At 36.6% G+C, this 25,999-nt stretch overlaps 1 protein-coding gene across 3 annotated transcripts in view; it reads left to right on the top strand.

Annotated features, from left to right (window-relative positions):
- LINGO2 (leucine rich repeat and Ig domain containing 2) overlaps positions 1 to 25,999 on the top strand; it is a 477,776-nt gene that overhangs the window by 316,611 nt on the left and 135,166 nt on the right. For 2 of the 3 annotated variants that reach the window (XM_027881020.1, XM_027881021.1), the window contains one exon: positions 2,898 to 3,055. The gene's annotated coding sequence lies outside the window, so the exon portion shown is untranslated. Of the gene's footprint in view, positions 1 to 2,578; positions 2,776 to 2,897; positions 3,056 to 25,999 lie in introns of those variants that run through there. The other variant, XM_027881022.1, reaches the window with a different exon arrangement.

The raw sequence follows: 25,999 nt of genomic DNA, 5'->3' as shown, positions 1-25,999 counted from the left end.
TCATTCTCTTCATTGCTCCAGACATTTCGTCTGGTCTCATAGGTTTGAGACTCCTGAAGACTCCTCTTGCCAGTAAAAAGTGAGGGTGAAGGAGGCACCAAGTCAGACTTGACTGTGTTCTTTGTCATGCCCCTTGCCCATTTGAATGTAGGCCCACATTTTCCCTAGTTTTCTATTTACTATTAATCTACTTGTCGTAGCCTGTCTTGTTGCCTTTCAAATCCCTTGACAAGTATAAGTTCAGATGGGCTTTTGCTGTTCTAACCCTACTCTAGCACCCTCCGAAAGTGCCCCTGCTTCCACTCTCGGCATGCTTCCTGTTTATGTTTGCTTTTATTAAGGAGTTAATCTATCAAGGCTTCTCACCCACCTGTATTTAACTTCTACATGTGATGATGGACCACCCCTGTGCTGGGGGGAGATGGTGCTTGCAAAAATCGATCAGCTTTTCCCCCCAAAAAGTAAGGAAAAGAAGGAGTGAACATGAATGGATCTGCAACAAGAACTCTTCGGAAAATGACAAGAAAAGTAATTCCTAAATAATAAATTATTTTATTTTTACTCTTCACAATAATCTAGATTTCATTTATGAGCCTTGTGTACAGTCTACTCCATATTCTTTGTTACTTTCTGTAGGTGTGTGTAAACTGTCTTTAAAGAACTGGCCTATGTTTTACCCTCAACTCCAGCTTTTACTCAGGTAAAGATGAAAGGTACTTACTCAGGTAGGATGAAAGGAACATTTTGAAGGAGGAATCTTCCTCTGACCCAGCAGATGATCTCCATTTGCCAGCACAGATATATGGATTTGGGTTAGCATGTTTGCAGGAATTTTACCTTTTCCTCCATCACTGGTATTGAGACAAGTGCATCCTGTGTTAGGTACTGTTCCTGGCTACTTTTTTACTCCAAATTATCCAGTTTTGAGGAGTTTTTTCTTTCTTCAGAGAAGCGATTGGTCAACACCAGGTGTCAATTCTTGTCTTAACAGTAATTTCAACCCAGTTTTCCTTATTCTGACTCAGAAATGCCACTAGAATGTTAGCAAATTCTAGTTTCTGGAGATCTTGACCTTTATCCAGCTGATTTATCCCTTGATCATATCATCTTCTGTCTTTCTCACTTACATTAAAGATCAAAGTTGTTTCAATTCGGTCATAAAATCCTGATGCATCAAAATCTGAAATCTTTGTTAATCTTCTTCTTTACACTGTAAGATGCAAAAATACCACTCAATTTTATGTAATTATCCTGAGTATTTAACTGTGGTCATACACAATCTAGCAGATGCTGAGAATTTTATGGCAATAATTGAATAAAAATTTTCCATTGTCTTTCTAGGAGATAGTAATAAAACCTTTATGTTTTGTTTAGACTCCTGCATGATCTATGATGTTACGTTTCTGGGGAAAACTTTCTTATTACTATGGAAATCACAAACAAAGAAAATCACCTTTTCTCATGTATTTTGAGTTCTGTAGTATCTAGACATATTAGTGTCTTCCTCTATCTTGCTAAAATTCAGTTCTGCATCTAATCATAGAGACCCATGCATCAGTCAATGACTGATCTGTCTGCACTGGATTGGATTAAAAAAATCCATCAATATCTCAAAGCGACCTATTCAGTGGATTTTCAAAGTATGTTCCACTAATCTTTCACATTTTCTGCATTCATCTAACCTGAAGTATAAGTACATTCATAAAATCCTGGATATCCTTTATCTTCCTTTTGAAGTCATTGTTGATAAATTTTGTACACTTGAAAACTGTTTTTAATGGTTATGCATCATGCTTCAGATGCACTGAACTCTGAACTGGGCTAAGTACAATCTTGTCTCTTTTTTAGAAATACCTTCTGTTTGTGCAACTTTTGGAAAACCTGCTCCTGTGGAGGAAGACTGAACAACAGCTTATCCACTTGTTGCAGTCTAACAAATTTTAAGATTCCATACTATATGCTAACTATTGAAACACCTTGAAAAATTAGACAAGAAATTTACTGGCATTTTACTTCAGATATTTCTCAATCTGGATACTTTTTATCTTACATACCTAGGTGTTCCACTAGCACTCACCCTTGTGCACATATTTTCCTGTTCCATATTAAAAATCATATGCAACACTTTTGAAAAATGGACATTCATAATTTTGGGGATGTTAAGGACTTGTGCTTTGTCACTGTGTAAATTTCAACAGGGACTGAAATTTCAACAGGGACTGAAATAACAAAATTATTAAGGAAAGCCCTGTTCAGTGTATCATCTGGATGGACTGACCATTATCTGGTTGCCACCTGGTACTCTCCATGATATCTTTAAAAATTCTAAATTTCTCTGGCTTCAGTATAAACATCTTGTAATATGCCGCCTGAGTTTTTATCCGTTTATATGCCTTTTCGTACTGAAGAGAAGAGCATGCTATTGGTGTGAGTTAGCATTGCATCTGGTTATATGTTACATTTTTCTATTAAAGAAAGATACTGTAAAAAATGGTACTCAGAAAAGTTCTTATGGAACATCTAACTGTAATTTTAGTGAGATCTTGCCATGACCTTTCTCATTCAAGATTCCCTTTGGTTCAGAAGAGGATACTAATTTTTATATAAAAAAGGACTTACAGGTCTATGTATGAAAAGATGCAGTTTTTAAAAAAGATAAATACTATTTATTAATCCTGACAGTTTTATTGGGTCAATAAGTACAACAGAGCTGCATACTCAGCAAAAACACCTTGCCTGGATCGTGAGCTTCTCAGTCTCTGTCTTGTTTACCAGGTGATATTTATGGCTTTATACTCCTTTATAATGTAGTCACTGATTCAGTGCTCATGTTTCCTTATCCTAAGACACAGTTGAGTATATTTCAATAAAAATGAAAGAATATCTGTGTTTTCCAGGTTCATTTCAAGCATTCTGAGTGTGGTGCCGCGAGAGATGCTGTTGTCCATGAGCGGCTGGGATTACCATGATCAAGTGCTGTATTTTGATTTCATCCAGTGGCTGAGAGATTTCTGGGGTAAAGAGGAAGTACTGAACTTTTAAAACTATTAAACAGGTAAGTCTATCGAAATAAGTTGGGGTGGATTTTTCACAGTTTTCAGACTTATTTCAATTGCATTTCCTATTTAACTGCTTCATCTACCCCACCCCCCCAAAAAAAAAAAAAATCTGCATTTCAAATGACCATTGCAATTTCTGTTCTATGCAGCTCTTTATTTCATGTAGAAAGGTGTTTTCTTTACAGAAAACATGATTTTTACAAAAGGAAACTGACATTTCCTTACACTGAGATAGCAAGAAGAATCTCTGTTATAGGCAGTAGCAAAAATGTAAATAACTAAGCTAACAGAGAGGTTTAGTAGTTTCTACTGCAAGCTATTATATTCAAATACTGTTACCTGTTATCTCTATGAGTTTTGGAGCTGATATGCTGTTTATTTCAAGGGTTTTATTACCATAATATTTTGTTTTATCATTAGATTTTGAGAATTCTCTCTTCTCTAAGTAAGATATCTGTTTAAACAAACCATCTCATTCCTTAGAGCAATTTGTAGAACTTAATTGGCCTAACATAAAGCAATTTGCTATGGGTAGATTTAAACAAAGTACAAAGACCAAAAGCCTATCTTTCCTGACTTTGATGGATGTTTCACAAAATAAGTGAGGATAGCATGAACAGTTTATGGTTTTTTTGGTTGTTTTTTTGTTTTGTTTTGTGGGTTTTTTTCTGTATGTTGCTGTAGTTTTTATCTTTTCAAGATCTTAGAAATTATACAGGAACATGGAGCTCTGATAAAAACTAAAACTAAACTGCTCAATCAAGACTATTTCCTGAATTGAGACTCAATCAACTTATGTCTGATTATGGTGGATCATACTCATACTCTTTTTTTTTTTTTGTTTGTTTGGTAAAGAATAAGGAATGTTATTTTATTTAATAAAAATATTCAGATCTGTCTTGGAGTGTGTCTAGGGCAGCAGTAGATACTGGTGCACAAATTCCAACCTTATACCAGTGTGAATTGTACCATACAAATATGCAGTTTGGTTGAGGAAACAACAGAGCAATGTTCAGGTGACATTGTACCTTGTTATCCCAACTGTGCAACTTACAGATGTGATCTCATAGGTAAAATTCAGTGTAGACATAAGTACAGAAAAACTGTCTTCACATTCATTTCTCCAGACTTCTGGGTTAAGAGTACACTCAGATAGATGCAGGTCACCTATATCTGTATCTATATCACAGCTGCACTCCCATTGTTTCTGGGAGTGTTTCTTCCCATTGCTCTACCTGTTTTCAAAAAAAATATTTTTGATCAAACTATTTTTGTAATAGTCAAGAAAAGCGGGTTTTCTTGACCACTCAGTTCTGCAACTGAATTGTCCTCTGAATTCAAAACTAGTGATTTGAGGCATAGAATATTTTTTAAAATATTTTCACTAAATTATGTCCTTAAAAAAAAAAAAAAAAGGAGGACCAATGACTGAAAAAAGGTGACTAACAATTTAATAAACTAAATACAGTGTTCCATCTCATCTTTGAGATACAAAATTGGGTAATTTTAATGCTAATATAGAGTCATAAAATAGAAATGTGTTTAAAAATACTATTTTATGTTTCTAGTTTCCCATTATTTTCCTACAGAAACCTAAAGTTTGGTAAAATATTCTCTTCATATTTCTATGGTAGCTTTATTCTGATGATATTAATGTAGAGTTGAAGTCAACTGTTGAATCAGGATTGTTTATGCTTTGCTAATATTTATCTCTTTTTGACTTAGTTTTTTATCCATTTTTAAAAGAAATTGTTTGTAGTATTTAGTTAAAGGGTTAGCTATTAAATAGAAGTCAACAATGATAACACTGTCAATCATAGTTCAAAGCTTCAGGACTGTATGTGGAACACAAGAAGCAAAATGAAAATTAATTCCTTACTTTGCCTTTCAGAAAGTATTGCTTTTTCTTTCTGCTGTCCCTCATTTGTAGAAGTCTTTTTTAGTCTGTACTGTAAAAACTAAGTATACTTAAAACCTTGTTACATTTGTTATCTCAATAAGGGTTCAAATTTTTCACTGTTTGCTTCAGGGGTAACCTGTATTTCCAGCTGCATAGCTTTCCATGATACTATTCTGACCAAATAAATGGGCAGAAAATTAGGAGCTCTGCAAACAACTTGTGGGAGGAAACTTTTCTCAAAAGACTTAAACTGAATTATTGTTCAATAAAAAATTTTTGCTAAATTAAGAGCTGTCATGGCTTCCAAAAATTGTTTTCTGCGCTCTACAAAACCTTTCCCTTCAAACTTCATCCTTAGAGTTTTGTGTCTGGGGCTTTTTTGTATGGGGTTTTTGTTGTTGTTGCGTTGTTTGGGGTTTTTTGTTTGGTTGATTTGGTTTGTTTTTTTGTTTGGGGAAAGGTGTTGTTTGTTTTACCTGGGCTTTTTCCTTTCAGGATTTTGTTTGGTTTGGGTTAGGGGCTTTTTGGGGGGTGGTTTTGTTTGTTTGTTTTTATTTTGTTATGAACTTAAAAAAAACTTAAAGAAGAGTGAGAAAATTACCTACCAAATCAAGATCTTCCTATTTCCACCTCTAATTTTGTTTGGTGGCACTATGTACTCAGTATCCTATCAAGGCCCAGTGCTCCTTTAGGTACTGGAGGGAAAACAAGAACAACCTTAGTCAACTAATGAACAACTCGGATAATTTTGTAAGACACTCCTTTCAGTTCATGGAAGCTTAAAGCAGCTCCTCGAACAGTAAAAATAAGGCACTATTTGTATGAGAGGTAAAGTCTTTGTCAGGAAATTTCAATTCTCTTTCTAGGTTCTTATGATATGGTTATAATCTGATTCCACGAAGCCAAGCCTAGCTCAAATTGTCTTATTCTGTTTTAAACAAATGTTACGTACATTTTAAGTTTCTGGTTAACAGAAGTTTAAATATAATACTAATGTATGTGTCAAACTCATAATATTTCCATGACTATTAACAAAAAATGAAAACATTCCAAAAGGTGGTGAGCTCATATCATGAAAGCTTTGCATTTACCATTCACAACAAAGCTGAATGTGATATGCAAACTAGGTGACTATGCTGTGCTTTCTGCAAAAACCTGGGGGCAATACATTTTGGTTCTGGAGACTTTATGTGACTGACAATAATACCACGTCCTTTCTTCAGGGTCATTGTGGATGTGCAATAGACTGATATCTCCAAGTTAATCTAAGGCTGTTTACAATAGTCTACTTACAAAATGAAGCGAGAAGTGAGTATATCTGGGAGTTCAGGCATGTACTGATCAAGTTTTTGACTGCTCATGTGATTTACTGAGTATATTTTGAACTTAATAGACTCAGTGCTGTTACTACAACTTCTCTTTGATTTTTTTTCTCTTCCCTTTTTTTCCTTATTTTTAAAATTAAGGTATTTTTGATTATTCTCTCAAGTAACATGTGTGCTTTTTTAATTTAATTTATAATATGTTTTCTTCTTGGAATAAAAGGTTCCTAAAATATGCAAATACTTGAAAAGATAATATTCATTTCTATCTAAGGTATTCTGTGGTTTGCCATGGTAAACTAAGGTACTTAAAAGAGTAAGTCTTAAGAATCAAGCAAAAAAAATTAAAACCTTTAAATTTTTATTTTTAATTCTCATTATATTATTATTCTCACCTTTTGATTTTTGAGTCCTAAATTATATAATGCTTTCTGAAAGAAAACAAATTTCTATAAATCTTTTTCATTGCCACTTGAGGTCAGGCAATTAATTTTATTAGATTTTTTTTTTCATAACTCTTACAGGGAAAATCTGTTTACATAGTTAAATGAGGAAAACAATATTCAATAAACTTCAGAGAAAAAAAAAATCACTTTTTCTGTGTAAACGCTGAGGGAACAGGACTCACACTTTACTGATCCTTTAATTAATATACTTAAAGTGGAGGATGATTTATTCCTCCTATTTTTTTCTCTTCTACACCTCTCTCCCTCTTCAGTTCTTTAACAGATTTTTCTGCATCTCATAGCTTATAATGTAAGCAAATGGACTGTGTTGGCAGTGGTGTTCTCTGGCACCCCACGTGGGAAATAAATGAGTATGATTTCATGGAAGGGTGTGAAAAGGGCCAGGAGGAGGAACAATAGGAAAAGAAAGCTTATTTAATGCCTTCCATTAAGTCATTAAATGAAAATGGAAAAGTGAAAGGCTGAGGAAAGATTCCACAATAGGAGGAAAGAAAGTTTTGACCAAGTAAGGAAACAATCCAAATCTATCTGAAGACATGGACAGTGTGGACAAGAACAATCAAAAGTTTTCTCCAAACATGACCCATTAAGACTGTCACTACACTGATTGATCCTTCTGTTGTGCAGTGTGGGCACTGAGGGTGTACAGGAGGCAAATTAAGAGGTGCAACTCCAACGCAGCCTTCCCAAGAGCTAGACAGAGAGGTCAGACCTGCTCTTATCTACTCTTCTGAGAGACCCTTCTCCCTGAAGGTCAAACAAACATAAATTTCATACAGCTTGGTCAGTTTCATCTGCTAATATGAAAAAGAATGGATTAGATGGTGCTTGCTTTAAACAGAATAGTGCATAATGGAACTGCTCATTTCTCTTCTTTGTACTCTAGATTGTCAACCCCATTGGTCTTTACTACCCGTAGATTACTTAAACACAACTTTGCACAGTGGGCAGTATCAGCCCAGAATGGATCAAAATACAGAGATTTTATGTCTCAAAACTCACTCCCATATGCATTTGTAAAAATGAAATCTCATAATCCTTTCCCAAATTTATGTTTCAATTAAAAACAAAATCTCTTCTTCTGAACTTTATTTCTCTTATTCAGTTTCTATCCCTCAGGTTTTATCCTTCTATTCATAATTTTATCACCTCATCAATCAATAAATTTCAATTGTCTAGCAAGTACAGCAGGCAGACAACAGAAATCAAATGCACCAAACGCCACCATGCTTGCTTATAAAAAAAATGAGCTCCTAGGGAAAGTTACAAAAATTGTTTCATTACAGGCAATCTTACAAAAATATGAGACAAAGAAATCACAAATACAGAGAAAGGCTCAGGGAGATCGTGAGTGTGTCAATATGAGTGTCCTGTTGCTGATAAGAGGAGCTAAAGCCCCATAGCACTGACTTCTTCAATAAAGCCTTACCTCTCACAAATCAAGGTGCAACTGAAAAGTGGAAATTATATAATCTTGAGCAGGTTAACAAACAAGGCCCTGAGTCTTAGCCTTCTTGTAATATTTTTCACATATTTTTAAAACCTATAAATCCTCTTTAATGTTTATCACTTCACAGAAACAGATAGATGGAAAAGAAGTGGGGGGAGGGGGGGGGGGGGAAGAAACTAAAAAGCGGATCCCGGTATCAAAAGAAGTGCCAGGTTATTTGACTAATTCCTTCTAGTTTCCAACCCTTTACTACACAATGTGTGGATACATGAAAATTTATATAAAGGCCTCATCTTATTTCTCCTTTCTCTCAGAGTATCCTACCTTGGCTAGATTGCTATCTTACCGTAGGCACATTTCAAAAAAGGTCCAGTCTTTTTCAAGGACATTTCTACATAACAATAATTCAGGTTATACTCTGATTGTCTAGGGATTTTGTGAAATTCAAATGGCACTTTGAACTTTCTGTCTTTACAATTCTGTGATTTTATAGTTCAAGTTTTATGAAAGTTTGCTTTTCTCCTCTTATTGGCTGATCTGTTGTGGCATTGTAAAGAAACATGTGCTTGCACATATCTAAGATTGCAAGAGCATCATCCTGTGATGAGATGTGAATGAATAAGGGACTATCTTAGTGTGATGCAGTTTGATGATGCTATTCTAGTTGGAGACAGTTCAATGCAGATCGGAAAAGCAAACATACTTAGCAGACAGTCTACATGGAGAAATAAAGCTCCTAAACTAGATGTGCACAGCATCTCACCATCTATCAAATAATTAGTATGTATTTTAAGAAATCTCTAAATGAGCATTGAAAATGATACATTTTAGCAGCTTCAAATGAGCTGTCCAAGCTGTTGAATAATATCCATCCTTTCTTCCTACGAAAAGGCAGGAGGTAGAAGGGAAGTCTTTTAATATACAGTCATACAATAAAATGACTTTTAAAATGTCCTCTTCAACCTCTCTAGCTTGACAAGTGAAATTTCACATCTCTTGTATCAAATTCAGTATTCAGAAGGTTTTCTGAAAATAACTTCCTGTGAAAAGCTGAAACAACAATAATAATGTAATTTTTAATATTGAAATGCAACATTTTTTTCTTTAAACCTATGAATTCAGGGAAATATATTTATTATTAACATTATTAAACATCCGTATTATTTTTGAAAGTTAAGATCAAGGCTATAAGATACTGTAAGTCATTAGTGCATAAGACATTATATCAGACATACATTGGACAGTTGTATTTTTTCAACTAATTATATTTCAGTCATTCAAATAAGATTTAAGCGATGTTTCTAGAAACCTCAGGCTAGGATCCAACACTGTTGGTATCCTTGAAAATTGCTTTGCTACATGGATTACTGCAATTAAATTGGAATCAGCAGACTACAATAAGATAATGCCAGTCATCATATCAAATAGCCATTCATCATGAACAGTAGCATATGTTTAGTACTAATGCAGTTCAATATTATAGGCTCTTCTTTTTAATGAGATATATTCGAAGAATGGCAGATCAAAGAAGTATTTTGAGAATGTTACACACCTTTATTGCTGTAGAACCAACTTAAGACATTACTGAAACTAGATGTGCCTTTTATTTTGTATATGTATGTTTTTTATACTTATATGGACATCTTCCTACATTGTTTCTATATGGACAACGTTGCATTCAAGTGCATGCATGACAGTGTTAGAAATTCTACCTACAGACTATACTTATATATGTATATATATACAGAAGATAAGTTTAATTAAGTGATGATGTGAACTTTGACTTCCTCTGTCAACTTTTTGTGTTGCAGTAATAACCATGTTTACAACTGAAAGGCAAAGTAATGATTCATTGTAACTGATTCCATCAAAATAGAACATTAATCTTACTCTGACTTTTCTGTGGTAGTTTTTGCTCTAGCAAAGTAGATGAGCATGTTGAATTTTTCTTTGTATTTGGGAATGTATTCTGCTCTCTGATTCTGTTAGTTGTACTACTGCTTCACATAGTGGGGAGGAGCACCTCTCGAGTTTCTCCAAAGGTGAAAGTTGCTCCAAAGCTAATCTATAGTGTTCTGTGAGTTGGTCTCATCTGGATAACAGACACTTACCCAGGCACTCTCCAACTCTTCCTCCTCAACCGGACGGGGTGGGAAAATAAAATAAAAAACTCATAGGTTGATAAAAACACAGGGAGATAACCTGCCAATTACAGTCATGAGTAAAACAGATTCAACTTGGTAAAAATTGATTTAATTTATTAACAATTTCAAATAGAGTAGAATAGTCAGAAACAACAACAAATTTAAAACCCCTATCCCCCTCTCTTCAATCCCCACCACATCCACTATTTTCCCATGCTCATCCATCCCCAAATCTTCTACGTCCTCTCCAAGTGGGGCACTCTTTACATTGTTTCCCTGTTTCAAAACAGGATACAGTCTTTTAAGAACTGCTGCACTCCATAGAATATAGTCCTCCATAGAAATGGACTGCTCCAGCAAGGATCCCACACCAACCACAATTTCTTCCCTAAACCCTGCTTCTCCTGCAGCTCCTGCCAGGAACCTGGTCCAGCACAAGCTTTCTACAGGGTCACAACCTCCTTCAGGCTTCATGCTCCTGCTATTGCATGGGGACTCCACAGGCTGAAGGTGGATAACTACCTGACTGAACAACCTACGTCACCATAGTCTTCTGCAGGGGCTGTCAGGGAATTTCTTCTCCAGCATCTAGGACATCTTCTACTCTCCACCTTTTTCTGACCTTGGTGTCTAAAGGACTGTTTCACATTTTCTCACTTCCCTCTGTCACAACATGTGAACATGATATTTTTTCTTACCCTTTCTTAGATAAGTTATCACAGAGGCAACACCACCATTATGACCAATGGGCTCAGCAATGACCAGAGAGAGGTCCACTTTTCAATCTGCTGGAACAGGCAGTGTTTGGCATGAGCAGCCCTGCTTTCTACTCACAGAGGCTACCCTGGCAGCTCCCCGACCACCAAAATGTTGAAACTTAAATAGAATGAAAAATTTGCTGAGTTGTTATGTAACACAGATCATAGACACTCTTGAAAATTGAAAGCTTTAGGAAGAAGAAAACAGCACAGGTGACAACTTTTTTAATTCACTAAGAACACAAGAGAATAAGAAATTACTTTTCTGAATATCATATGACCTACCCCTGAGAGTGAGGGTAACTCAGGCTCCTGTTAATAGATCTCCTGTGGCAGTGTAGAGTGAAATTACCCTGAATGATCAGTGTTTATAAATATATATGTGTATATATGTAGGGTTTATTTTTTTAGGGTTTATTTTATTTTATATTTTTATAAATTTAAATTTTTTATAAATTTATTTTATTTTATATTTTTAGGGTTTATTTTTGAACTATTTATTGAAACAAAAGGAAATATGTAAACATTTTCATTGATATCTATAGAAATATAAAAGCATAAAAATAGTCCTTAGGGTAGTGTATAAGGGAAAGAAAGAGAAAGAAAGAATAAAAGTAGAAAGGTCTCACCACCCATGGATCCAGCAACAACACTTGATTGTTGCAATTTCAGTGTCCATTTGTCAAAGCGATGTTCCCAGTCTTGATCCATCAGGGGTGGGAGAAGTCCAAAAAACACAGAATTCATTGGGTTAACATATGTTCAGGCTTATGTGGGTACCTCTCCTTTGTTGGGGGAGGAGCTTTACACTGTCAGGTGTAACACTGTGGATCATGAGCAATCGTCTGGTGAAAGGCCTCTGTAATGAGTCTTGGGGTGCTTTGGGGGTCTTTGATGGTTTATAACATCTACTAAGACTTGACAGCTGCCTCTCATGGCAGTGTAATTGAGCCAGTTATGCCACATCAGAAAACATGAATATCTTTATGCTTACGTGAGGGTGTTTGAGTATCTCACCCTGGAGGGGATTTTTACAGCTGAGCCAGTGGTGTGAGAGAGGACATTGGCAGGATGAAAAGCACTATCCTGCCTCCCCAGAATCTGTTTCTTATCAGTCTTCTCCATTATCTGGCTCAAAATCCCATTTGTAGCCTCTGGTGGTGGGTGCTCATCCTTTCTCTCCTATGTGGTCTAGACATTTTGTCACCTCACACCCAAAAACCTCCTCCTCTCCTTCAGTTGAGGGGTGTGTGTGTGTGTGTGTGCAAACCTGGCCCCAGCAAAGCACCCTACTGCCTCTGCAAATGGCTGATCATTTGGGTCATTAACCATTAACATTTCAGTTTCTCATGGAAACATAGGTAGGATATATATTATATAATTTTTATAATTTCATGTAGAATACCAGTTGATCTGCATTATGGAAGAGTATGATAAATTCTTTAAAAGTGAAGATAATACATTTGGAAGCTTTCAGATATCTTAGTAATGCAGGTACAGAAATCACTAACTCCTTAAATGAAAATAAATATATATAATAGTAAAAAATATTCATTCCAAGGAAGGAAAAACACTGAATTCCTTAGTTATAAATGTTCAAAAAAAAAAATGAAGCCTGGGTTCTCAGCATTGCTGGATTAACAGCTGGAGCCAGTCTTAATATGTCATCTACTTAGATTTCCATAAGACCTTTGTATGGTTCCACACAACATCCTTATCTCCAATTGGAGAGACATGAATTTGAAGGATGTGGTATTCAAAGAATCAGAAATTGGATTGATGGACACAGACAGAGAGTTCTGGTTATTGGCTCTAATCCAGGTGGAAGGCAGGTGACAAGTGCCGTCCCTCATGGCTCAGTCTTGGGACCAGTGCTCTTCAGTATTTTCATCAGTAACATAGGCAGTGGGATTTAGTGCATGCTCAGCAAGTTTGCAGATGACATAAATCTGGGTGGTGCAGTTGACACAGCAGAAGGAAGGGATTTCATACAGGGAAAGCTGGACAAGCTTGAGAAGTAGGTCCATGGGAACCTCGAGAAGTTAATCATGTCCAGTTGCAAGGTGCTGTTAGAAGGTTGGGGCAAGCCCAAGCATGAAGAGGCCATGAGGTGAACTTACTGAGGGCAGCCCTACAGAGAAGGACTTGGGGGTTCTTGTGAATGAAAAGCTGTACACGGGCTGCCAATGTGCGCTTCCTGCTCAGAAACCCAGTTGTGTCCCGGACTGCATCAAAACGACCTGGACTAGTAGATGAAGGGAGGGAATTCTTGCCCTGTAATCTGCCCTCCTAAGACCCACCTAGAGTACTGTTTTCAGCTCTGGGGTCCTCAGCACAGGACATACCTACAGCTGTTAGAGTTGTCCCGGAGGAGGACCACAAAGATGATCAAGGGGCTGGAGCACCTTTCCTGCAGAAAGAGGCTGAGAGAGCTGTGAGGGTGGTAAGGCACTGGAACACACTGCCCAGTTAAATTCTGGATGCCCCATCTTGGAAGTATTCAAGGTCAGTTTAGATGAGGCACTGAGGAACATGATCTAGTGGGTGGCAACCTGTTCATGGTGGAGTGGCTGGAATTATACTGTCTTTGAAGTCCCTTCCAAGAAAAAACATTCTATGATTCTAAATGATTCTATGATTCTATAAGACTTTTCCATTTGCAAAGTTAGACAACTGATAAGGAAATACATTGTTTTTAACCTCATGAAATGTAAGACTAGTGAAACACATTTCTTGTCTTTAGAGGAAAAGGCAGAGGAACTGTATAAGTTCCACTTTGAGGTTGCTTATGCTTCATCTGAGCATTTGCATAATTTCCTCTAGGTTTCTTTGATCTTTCTTTGTTTACCTCAGGTCATTTCAAGAGTAATGCTTGAAATGCTTCAGTCCACTGGAAAAGCAATGTCGTGAATTTTTGCTGCTGCACAGATTTTCTTAGAGCTGAAGCTGTACTGCAATGTCTAAGACAAGCAGATACAGCCCATGCTCTATAACTGGAGATAAAAGAGGGTGAGAAGGCTAATTCTGTCCAGTCAAGAATAGCTGCCAACATGAACATCTACTCTGTTCTATCTCAATCCTCACTAGGTCAGAAGAAGCACTTTTAACCATGCATTGTGTACCATCAGTCTCTTTTTTCTTTTTTGTTATTTTTAATAGCCTGACATTTTCAAATGCTAATCAATGTATGTGTTTACCACTAGCCATATTTTACATAGTCAGTGCAAACTGACCTTTCTGCTGTGAAATAAACAGCTGGGAACAGGAGTTTTGGGTTGTCTCCCAGCACATAAAATCTCTCATAAGATTCAAGAACAGCTGCTTAAGTAAGATCTTCTGATATGGTTTTGTCTGGGATACCATTTAGCCAGTCACAGATACTTTAAGCAAGGGCAAGAAGTGTTTTTTTTTTCTTACTTCCAAATGTCTCAAAACCTTCCTCATTTCCAATGAACAACAGTAATGCTAGAATGATGTCAAACTCATGGACACTCATGAACAGTTTCACTGCTGTGGTGCCACAAGCAAAAGGTGTAAAGTATCTGTGTGACCCAGAACGAGACGGTTTTAACTCACTTTTATAGCCATGACCCATTTTGACTCCATTCTCTGCCACACATTAGCTGTGTGATCTTAGATTTATTACATTGTCTCACTGGGCCTCATGCCCTGTCTGTCAAACACTGGTAATGGTGCTTCTTGGCTCCCACATCTGTCACATTTGTTTTGATGGCAGGCAATTTGGAGAGTGGACTGTTGGGCACAGCACCCACACAGCATTTAGCATGACAGTACCACACTATCTGAAATCTTGCATGCTTCTGGAGTGCAATCGGTAAAGAGTGATATGTAATAAATCTTCCTAAACCTTCCCAGAGGACTTGCCTTTTCTATTTCATCTTAAGTAGAGGCAGTGAAGGCACTGACATTTAGTAGGAAAGACAAAGTTTCTATCTGTAGAGTGAGCAAAAAGAGGTGCATTTTTCTTAGTCTAGTGTGCATCTCACCTCTGGCTCAGAGGATTGACTTTTCTGGGTTGAAGGGCAGTTTATTTTCAAGGCTCATTCAGCCTCGGCCTCTCAGCCATGGTTGCAATCAAAGATGTCTATCAGCATTAGCTGTAATTGTTTTATGATAGAGAACTGGAATGAGGCCACCAATTCATTTCCTAGAGGCCACAAAGCAACCATCTAATTGTCACAATTTTCAGTCATTGGTAACCTCAGGCAATTTCATGCCGTTATCTGGAGGTTAAAAGCTCCCCATATCATTACCTGGCAATAAGGCCATCTATGCCTTCAGATTCTCATTTCTGAGAACATCTTTGGTCTGCCTACACTTCCTGCTGTGCTTACAGCAGCTGCTGGTCCCGGAACAGAGAAGTCACTGGCGATGTCCAGGTTTAACCAGTCCAGCTGCCACCCATCCCTGTGCACAGCTGATTTTCACTGTGTGGCCTGAGGAACCACAATGGTTTTAAACTAGTTGAATCTCACCCAAAAAGAGAGTCAATATTTACAAAAACATACCAAAAAGTAACTGCATTGTTTTTTATTGCCCCTTGGTGCTGTTATCCCAGAAGCACAGAGAGCATTAGATGGTATCTTTCCATTAACTCAATATTAACTTGATAGTAACTTGATATTGGCTTGATGTTGCATTTAGAAGCATGTACTATTTTGGGAGTGAGGGTCAGACCATGGGTTTTGTATAGGTGTTTGTTTTGTTGTTTGTTTGTTTTTTCTCATAGTGAAATGTTTGCTGAATGTTTGCATTTACATTGTTTTCCATTTCATTTAGAAAGGTGATTGAAAGATTCATAGAAAATTTCACTCTGAGAGACAGTCTTGCAGTAACCCATGATATTGTCTTCTTCTGCTACTGCATTTATATGATTCAGCTATCACAATTTCCTCAACCAAATTTAACTGTTTTTAAAGGTAGAAATGCCAGTATCTCTGGCTTTATTTACTAGTATTTTGTTGCAAAAAGATCCAAGAAAATGGAAAAGTTTAAGAAGGAAGAGATGTTATTATGGAAGTAAACATAGCTGGATTTGAGCTTCAAATTATTTTGGATAAAAAACTAGAATGCAGTTCACATTATATTTTCAGTTTTTCTGCAACAGGGAAAAAGAAAGTCAGGTTAATCATAGAATGTAATATGGCTTGGGTTGGAAGGGACCTAAAGATCATCTCATTCCAAGCCCCCTGTCATGGGGAGGGACATCTTTTACCAGACCAGGTTTCTCAGAGCTCCATCCTACCTGGCCTTGAAAATCTCCAGGAACGGGGCATCCAAGACTTCTATGGGCAACCTGTTTCTTCTAATCCTGTAAGGTGCAGAATGATTACTCGTTGACAAGGATGAATGGGGAGTCAGAAATCTGATTAAACAGTGTTTTTAATATCTCAAATCACTCTTAGTCTAGTCTTTTTTTTCTTGTGCTTCCTCTCTACTGTGTTCTCTGTCAGATGTATAGAAATTGAAGCCTCGGTGGCTTTTCTTGAATCAAATTTTTTAAAAGGTATAAGCAGCTTTAAGTGTCACTGTATTTTGAGAGGCTGAAGAGTGAGAAAAGGGAAGAGTGTGAATTCAGCTTTTCAGTCCTTTTTAAGAAAGTAAAATGGATTCCTTCTGATTTCATCAACAAGGTGTTCAGAAGTCTGATATAGTAGCACTGTACAACAGTGGGAACAAGAAATGCTCATTTTCCTACCTGAAGCCTTATCTTTTGAATGTTTTACTTGCTTGAAATTTGAAACCTTTGAGACTAAATCTCTGAGCTTTCTCTAGCTCAGAAAACTCATCCTGATTTAGATTTAGGATCTGCTAAAATGTATCAATTAATAATCATAAAATGAGAAAGATGAGAAGGAGTGATAGGGACATCTAAAGGGATTATCTTTACTACATCACCTGGATCTCAGGAATGCAAGTGTAGTCTTGGCAGCGATCTGAGAAAAAATACCAATGTGCTTTATAATGCTAGCCTAAGTTGTGCTCACTTAAACTTTCCACCCCATCTATTTTATGACCTTCTAAACCAGACTGTTGTATCATTTATTATTAAAGATGCTCTGGGGCTGCAAGTATGTAAGATTTTGCACCTATGAATTGTAGTTTACGTTCCTAATTTCCAGCAAAACCTGTCACTCTCCAGTTGAAAGCCTCTTTCCATGACTTCAGCACTTATTTGGTTGAGCTCAGTAGCAACACACTATGTGTTAAACAAACAAACAAACAAACAAACAAAACAAAACAAAACAAAACAAAACAAAACAAAAAAAAAAAGTACCTAAATGAGGAAATATGTTTTACATTAGGAAGATCATTGGTTTCTTTGTCAAGACTGAAAGGATATGTATTTGTAGTTCTCTTTGTCTTTATTTTACTTTGTACAAACACAAAAATTCCCCCAGGGATCAGTGAAAAATGGGATCTTCTTCTCTCAGTGTAGTGATTATTGGACTTCCCCTCTGACAGCATGGACTGAGCTTCAGAAAAATATTCTTCTGCTACTCATTTAAGAAAATAAGCCTGATGCTTCCCATTTTGGTATTTATGCAGTCCTTTATACCCAGATAAAAGCAGGTATGAAATGCAATCAGTTCGTTCTTGTTCTCTTACATCTGTTATATACAGACATAAATCATGCATGAGTTGCTTAGTAGGGAAGAATCAAGTCCGAAATATCCATGTTTTATGAACTTCTGTAATTTCCTGTGAGTCAAAACTAGGCTAGGAGGAAACAAAAACCAATACTTAAGGAACCTCAAGCAGGTAATTGTTCCAGTCTGTTGTGTAATGTATCACATGGGCTTTATCAGCAGTGATCTGAAACTTTACCTGCCCAAGTTCTCAGTCCTTTGGCATTAATTCTCTCTGTGGTGGGACAATGTTAACCACCACCTTCCTTGGCCTCCTCAAGGACAGAACAGATTAGGAGTGCATGAGTACTTTTTTATGTAGCACAAGACAAATGCAGCTGACACAGTACGAGTTACTGCCATGCAAGTCACTTCTTATATATATGAAAGGTAATTTTGAAGAGTGGGAGGTGAACCAGGAGAGAGGAAATGGGAGGGCAGAGACTTAACCTTTCTTTGGAGTCTCTTTCACAAAAGTGACTGAGCATCATACCTCATAAAATATTCATCATGCTGTTTGAAGAATAAAACAACATGTATGTGTCTTCTCCAAGCCTTTAGGAAAGAGAGGAATTCCTCATGAATATGATTTCTATTCATTGTGTAAGCTTTTGTGTGGTTGGCAAGTCAGTGAAAATAAAGATCATGTGAAAAAAATGGTTTGAAAAAGATGTTCTGTGTTGTAGCTCACAGCTCTCATTGTGATGCAGAAATCTGATTTATTTTCATACTTCACTAATAAGACTCTCTGGTGAGAGGGATGTTAATCTCCACAGACTGCTCTTCCCCTGGAAAAAAAATATTCCTAGAAGACATTTTTTAATGAGCTATAGGAACAGCATATCCTTATCTATGCCACATATTAAAATGAAGGCAACAACTTCTGAAGACTATTTTACTGAATGTTAAAAAAGAACAAGCATTCAAAAATAAGGAGTGCTTGTAGAAATATTCGAACATATTACTGCCTTTAAATTCCAAAATTTTCCTTCTGACTCCCTTTCTGCTTCCTTCTGCTAGGTGGGCGGAGGAAGAGTAAGAAGGCCTCAGAAACAATAGTGACTGAAACATTACCAGAATGTCCCTGCCTGTTGTTCAGTCCTCCCTAGACACTAGACTTCAGTAGTTCCAGAGCTTTCATAATTTCTTTAACAAAATAGTCTTTTCTGTGCTGTCCTCTTAAATTTTCTTCATGAGAAAATTAAGACATTTTTGAATTTTTTACATTAGACACTTTCACAAGATAAGGTCCAATAGTTTGTAAGTTTTTTTCTTTGTTGATTTATATCCTATACTGTATTCAGTCATCTTTACAGAATTTAATGAAAAAATCTAGGTGACCATATTTTTGTTCCTACTCTTAATCTTCTCTTCCAAGTAGTGCCTTATGCTGTCCTTAATCCTGAGATTTTGTCACATCATTTAGCTTCTGTCATCCTTCAAACTTCTCTTGCCAAAATCTGTTTTGCTCCCAAGGCTAAACTTTTTTTTTTTTTTTTTTAGGATATAACTAGGTCTTCTCTCCTAGCTAAAAAGCATTTTCAAATGATAGAGATGATGTGGATCTCCTAAAGATCGGTATTGCCTCACAGATGTATATTTGGGGATATATAAACACATGGTTGTTGTGCTTCTTGACTTGGTACCCTTCATCGTAATGACACATACCATAAGCTGACCTATGACACAGTTAGCATCAATGACATGGACTTGGGAATGTGATTTCTGGTGCTGACTTTTTCCTAGCAGTTTCTCATGGCCACCATGACTACCTAAATACTATTTTGAATTCTGGGTGGTGATATGGTCCCAATCTATGGTTATCCTCAAGTAGAGGAAGCATGAAATCCTTCTGTAGTTATTTCCACTGTTAGACAACTGAAATTCCAGTTTTATTCTTCCATTGTAACTGGAATGATAGAGCAGCTTGCTTTGGGAAAACTAATTCTGTGCAGATGTAAATACTCAGTAATAACTATTGGGAGATATTTCTAACAGAAAATGTCATTTTGGGAAGAGGGGATATTGCTTGTATAATCTGAAAGAATTAGGGTCTAACTAGATTGTGGTCTTTAGGAATACAATCAAAATAATTACCTGCTTCAGAAATATTTTGCTTTGTGATACTTTTTTATGCCTTTCTCATGTAATATATTGCTATTTGTACTATCATTAGATCTTGGCCATGGTTCAACACTCCCTTACACTAGGTGGTATATGAAAAACGAGTAAGAACTCTCTTTCCAGAGGTGTTTACAACGCGTGTTTAAGATGAGACAGCAGCTGGAAACAGACATGCCAGGGGAGTGCAAGACTGAGGCAGTACTGATCAATATGCTGGGCTGTGATCTCAGCAGTACCTAATTGATGTTTGTTTTGTGCAAGCAGCACAACAAGAGAGTGTTTTGAGGAGACTTTGAAAGAATTTATAGGCAGTTCTGAAGTAGTGAGAGAAAGCACAGAAATAGATATGCATCTGTTATAAAGTGTCAAATCTGTAAGTGGGGAGATAATTATGTTGCATTTGAAAAATTTTCTGTAGTGCTAGTGATGCAACAAGCAATCTGAACGGCAATGTTCTCCATCTAAGATTAACCATAGAAGGTCTTGTCATAAATAATTTTTAAACTTTCAGAGTTTTATAGGACATAGAAGTTTACAAAGGAGGTTCATTTCAACCTTCCTTTTCTATAGAAATCCATCAGCTACAGAATACCTGAAAGGCTCTGCAAGATATTCTGCCTGAAGACTAGATGGCATTATGCTCTTTATTCTAAAATTTCACTGAAGTGATATGCCCATGAGTAAATTTTATTATGTATAATTATGTATAAAATTGGAGGATTGTGCTTCCATTTTCAGTCCAGGAAGCAGATCTATACTTTCAGAATGATAGTTTTATTGACAGTTAATTAATGTAAAAAAAAAAAAAAAAGTCAAAGCTTTATACAAAAGCAAAAATACAGAAGAAAGAACTGTGCACACCCACAGGTTCACTAGGCAATCTGTTCCAGTCTTGTCACCCTCATAACTAAAAATGTCTTCCCTATATCCAATCTAAATCTACCCTGCTTCAGCTTAAAACCACTGCCAGTTGTCTTGTCAACACAGGCCATAGTAAAAAGTTCTTCTCCATCATTGATATAAACGTTCTTTAAATACTGGAAGACCATAGGATTATCTCTCTTTTTTTCTCAACAAAATACTAAATGGAAATTGAGTGTGCTAATTTTTTTTTTTAGTGCTTCTCTGGTTTATAGCTGTGTTGGAGTGACAGCCTTTAAGAAGCTTCAATTTTTAGACAGAAAAAATAATTCTCCACAGAAGATTTCTTGAACCCTTTGTATGTATGCAAGCTGTAGCACAGCTATAGAAGAAAAAAAGAGGCTCCCATTGCTACAGGGATTGAAGTGCAGTTTTAAAGACATCAAGTTCAACAAAATAGGGCATATTAGTCACTTAATGTCAAAATTCATATATTTGTCCACAAGTATTTACTTCACACTGAGATTTAGCTTATTCAATGTCAGTGCAACGTGTTCACCTTAAAAATTGTTAAAAAGTGTACTGAGACTTCTGAACTTCCACATTAAATTTTGGACTTGCTGACAATATAACTGTTACCACAAAAAACCTGAAATCGTTTCCCACTGAAACCTGAAAAAAATCAGTTACACAAGAATGGTGAGGTTTTTCTGATTTTTTTTTTGTTTGTTTTTCCACCATAACCATTATACACTTTAAAAAGAACTAAAGTTGTTATACAGAGAAGAGAGGGAAAACCATTAATTTCATTACAGATATTTATTCTTCCTGTTTGAAACTCAATTTAAATGTGCTAGTTAGTTTCTTTGAATAAAAATAAAAAGCTAATTTAATGTTACTGATCAAGGGAGAATTTTTATTTCTGACTGAAAGAATTATAGCTCATCTTTAATAGAAACAGTAAGTAAAAATAATTATTCATGTATGCTTACCATCTCATTAGGCATTTGATGTAAAAAAGTATCCAATAAAAACACTAAGTAGGTTGTGGGATTTTTTTAATTTATTTTATTTTATTTTTGAAAGGTTAGACTGAATAAGGTTTATTATTTCCATTAGGCTTTAGAATTTGATTATTCAATCAACCTACTTCAATCCAGGAAGTCACTTATTGTCCATCAATTTAGTGATGCTCTTTGGTTTCTGACATGATTGTTTAATGAGAAAAAAGGTTCTAAATAAATAAATACGTACATAAAGATTGTTAGTTTCTTTCAGCTTCTTTCACTCTTACAGCAAGCCTCATATGCAGAGGAGATGCAGAATACTAAAAAATGAGTAAGTTAGAGAGCCAAGGCATACTAGTAGTTTTCCTTTAATAACTATCAGTGTTTTCAATGATAAATTAGGAATTTTTTTTCTTTTGCATTTAAAGGCAACTTTTTATAATTTCTGTAGTCTTGAAGAATTATTCTGGGAATGAACTTATTTTTTTCTCGAGAAGAGTGTACACTGGGACTGTAAGCACATTAGGAGAGTTCTCACCAACCAGTTCCCAAAATCTTTGTGATTGGTTCATATGAGCCTGAAGTCTTTATAAGGAAATGCTTATAAGCTTTACTTCACATAGCTGAGATATTGGCTGCTTATGGTTTGTTTTTTGAAATGTCCTTGAAGGGGCTAAGTTATGCTAAAACTAATAAAACTTCAAAGTGTCTAAATAATCTTGTAGAGCTGTTCCAATGAGACTCTGAAATAATCACGGACTATATGGCCTGACCTCAATAGGCAATTGCATATTAATAACAACATTTGCAATGTCCATTTTCAGGTAGCATTTATGGTTTCTTAGTTTAGATTTATTCTGAGGAAAATTGATAGCACAGTACAGAAATTTCGTAAGTCCACCCTGTGGTTACAAAAGGAGTCCTGAGAGGGAACCCTAATCTGCTTTTGTTTCTTGAGCTAAACTCTTCTATCGTGGGAAGTAAATCTATTGAATCTGCTAGTCACTTTTGTTGACTCTGAAGTCTGGAATAGGGATGGGATGAAGAAATGGGGTAAAAGAACTCCTGTGGTCCCTCTCCACTTGCCTGTTGTATAGCTCTGGGGAACTTTTATGTAGTTTAATTCAACTTGCCCTGAGTACCAGGGCTGAATAAATACAGCAGTCTAAAATCAAAGTGCTGAAGAGTATGAGGATCTCATGTAAATCATAAGAAACATATAAGATGCTGAGAATGGAAGGAGTTCACCTATTATGTTTGTCATGCTGCATTTCTAAGTAAACTAACTAGTAGAACAAAATCTGAGGAACCAAATTAGTATTTTGTTCCTTATGCTGTAGTTAAGAACATATTCAAATTTAGGCTTGTAGATTTTGAAAGGGAGCAAAACAAACTTTTTTTCCTTTTAAGAGGTTGAGATGAACAAATTTTCCAAACTTCTTGTTGAGTGTGGCTTGGGATTTTTTTAACTAGTCTTATCCCAGCTACAGCCTCACTTTATTTTGACTGTTTTGAAAGATGTATTTAAATACAAGAGGAAACCTGGTGTTTTGAAAACTGGCAAACCTGATGTTTTGAATAAGACGTTTCATTCAGCTGCTTCTTAGATCAGCTTTCTAGCCCTTTTTTTTTAATAAAGTCTCTGTCTGTTGATCCTTTTACATTTAGAGTCTGCTTTTCTCATTCTAGAGGATTGCAGTTAAAACAGAGATACTGTTTTCAGTACAGGCTTTGATGTTCAGGTGATAGAAATTTCCAACAGGGTTGATCTAAATCAAATTTCCACTTCTACTATGTTATTGAAAAGGTATCAGAATTCATCATTAGTCCTTGGATCTGATTTGTATTAATATGAATCTTAAAATCTTCCTGGAACTCTGTAAAGGAATTTGAAGCTATACTGACAAACTGTTACAAATTATCTTAGTTGAAAAAAAAAAAATCTAATTTGATTTCTTTGATTTTTAGTCCTACCTGGATTCCTTTTTTTAATTGATATACTACTAAATTTGAAAATTAAATTTTATTGCCTACATTTTAGCAATGATTTAGTGAAATATTTGTTCATTAGCAAATAACTTACCATCCATGCATATGAATACCTATGTCAAAATTTTAGTTATCATTAGCCTTAAGAAAACTCTATTAATAAAATGAAACTTGTCACAGACTCTCTATGAACATTTTCAATCTTTATGCAGTTGTTGGCAATGAAACGTCTTTCACTGTGAATTATTAGGATTAAAATAATAACAATTTAAAAAACCCAAACTTGCTTGTACTTTCCTAATGTTGGTGTCTTCCTGCTGTTACAGCTGAAGAGTTTTCTGCTTCAGTGGATCACAGCTGACATAAGCATGAAGATTTTTCTCATTCAATGCATCTCAGCCATCATCTGTTAGGAATGGCAAAGAGTTTCTCACGATTGAATCTAAAACACTAAGTGGAAGTCTGCCTTCTTTCTATGCACTGAGGGATGTTGTTGGAGTTGGGAAATCAAACTTTCTTAATGCCTGATATATATTATAAAAAGCATTGTACTCCATCAACACTTGTGCCAGCCTTAGTCATTTTTCATGTATTTGATTTATGATCAGCGCACAGGCGGCTGGGTAGCACATGAGCTGGGCTGGTACTACCAAATCATAGGAAAATTTTTGCCAGAGCTACACAAATTGTAGGTTCCTATTCAGATCTAATGAAAGCGCATTTTGCAGACTTCACCACGCTCCCACATACTCTGTTTCCTCTGTTCATTTTCAGGAGTCAGTTGCACATGGCTTGATGCTGCACTGACATGGACAGATTCTGTGCAATGTTTAGGCTTCATATCAGAGTAAAAGGTGGTGTACTGCTTCTTACAGGGCATCCTGTCTGACTATAACTAGGCATAATCCAGCATTCATTTGTTCTTCCAGCTATAATCTTTTTAATTAGAAAAATACTGTGCCTCACTTGGTCCACGTTTCACCACTAACTATCTTGATGTTATAGTACTGCTTGTTACTTCATCAGTATCCTGCTAGGCCAGGCAAGGAAGCTGCTCTTTGAAGTTACTCCTCCAAGCACAGTTTGAAGCTGCTATTAGGTTATCAGAGAATAGAAACAAAAACAAAAACAAAAAACAAAAAACAAACAAACAAAAAACAAACACAAAACCCCCAACAACAACAAAAACAAACAAACAAACAAACAAACAAAAAGTGCTTCAGTTTCAGTTTCTTTGCAAAACTATTCAAAAACTAGTAGAATTTGTGAAACCACAGAGGTGACTGACTGCAGATGTGATTTTTAAGGTGCTGTGGGGAACATGATTTTACTACTCGAAAGTGAGAGTTTAATGAACTACTGTGGATTGACCCTGACGGGATGCCAGATGCCCACCGAAGCTGTTCTATCACTGTCCTTCTCAGCTGGACAGGGGAAAGTGTAACAAAAGGCTTGTGGGTGGAGATAATGACTGGGAGAGGTCACTCACTGGTTACTGACATAGGCAAAACAGGCTTGACTTGGTGAAGTTGGTTTAATCATTGCCAATCAAATCAAAGTAGGGTAATGAGAAATAAACCAAAATCTTAGAAACCTTTTTATCCCATTCTCCCTTCTTCCTGAACTCTCTCCCTCCTCCCTCCACAGCAGCACGGGGGAACAGGGAACAGAGGCTGTGATCAGTGCATCACGTATTGTCACTGCCACTCCTTCCACTTCAGGGGGATACTCCTCACACTCTCCCTGGCTCCAGTGTCGCATCCCTTCCATGGGATCCAGTCTTTCATGAATTTCTTCAATGAATTCATTCCCAGAGGGTGAAGTTCTGCAGCCAGATGAACTGCTCCAGCATGGATCCCTTCAATGGGGTGCAGTCCTGTAGGAACTTCCAAAGTGGGTCCCGCACAAGGTCAGAAGCCCTGCCAATAAACCTACTCCAGTATGAGCTCCTCTCTCCTCAGGGCCACAGTTCCTGCTGGGAGCCTGTTACTGCATAGGCTTCCCTCAAATTTACAGCCTCCCTCAGAGACACTCTTCTGTTCCAGCATGAGGTCCCTCTGCAGGTGGATATCTGCTTCACCATGAGCCTCTGTGAGCTGCAGGATGACAGCCTGCTTCACCATAGTCTTCACCAGGGGCTTCCTGGTAATCTCTTCCTGGAGCATTTCCTCTCACTTCTTCACTGCCCTTGGCGGCTGCAGGGCTGTTTCTCTCACATATTCTCACTCTTCTTTTCTCTGGCTGCAGTTGTTGTGCAGTAAATTTTTT

This window comes from Empidonax traillii, unplaced genomic scaffold (assembly GCF_003031625.1).
Source record: "Empidonax traillii isolate 1590-97213 ecotype Southwest subspecies unplaced genomic scaffold, ASM303162v1 scaffold82:size1209730, whole genome shotgun sequence".
NCBI classification, from domain to species: Eukaryota; Metazoa; Chordata; class Aves; order Passeriformes; family Tyrannidae; genus Empidonax; species Empidonax traillii.
Note: the sequence above shows the minus strand (reverse complement) of the source record. Positions and strands in the feature narration are given on the sequence as shown.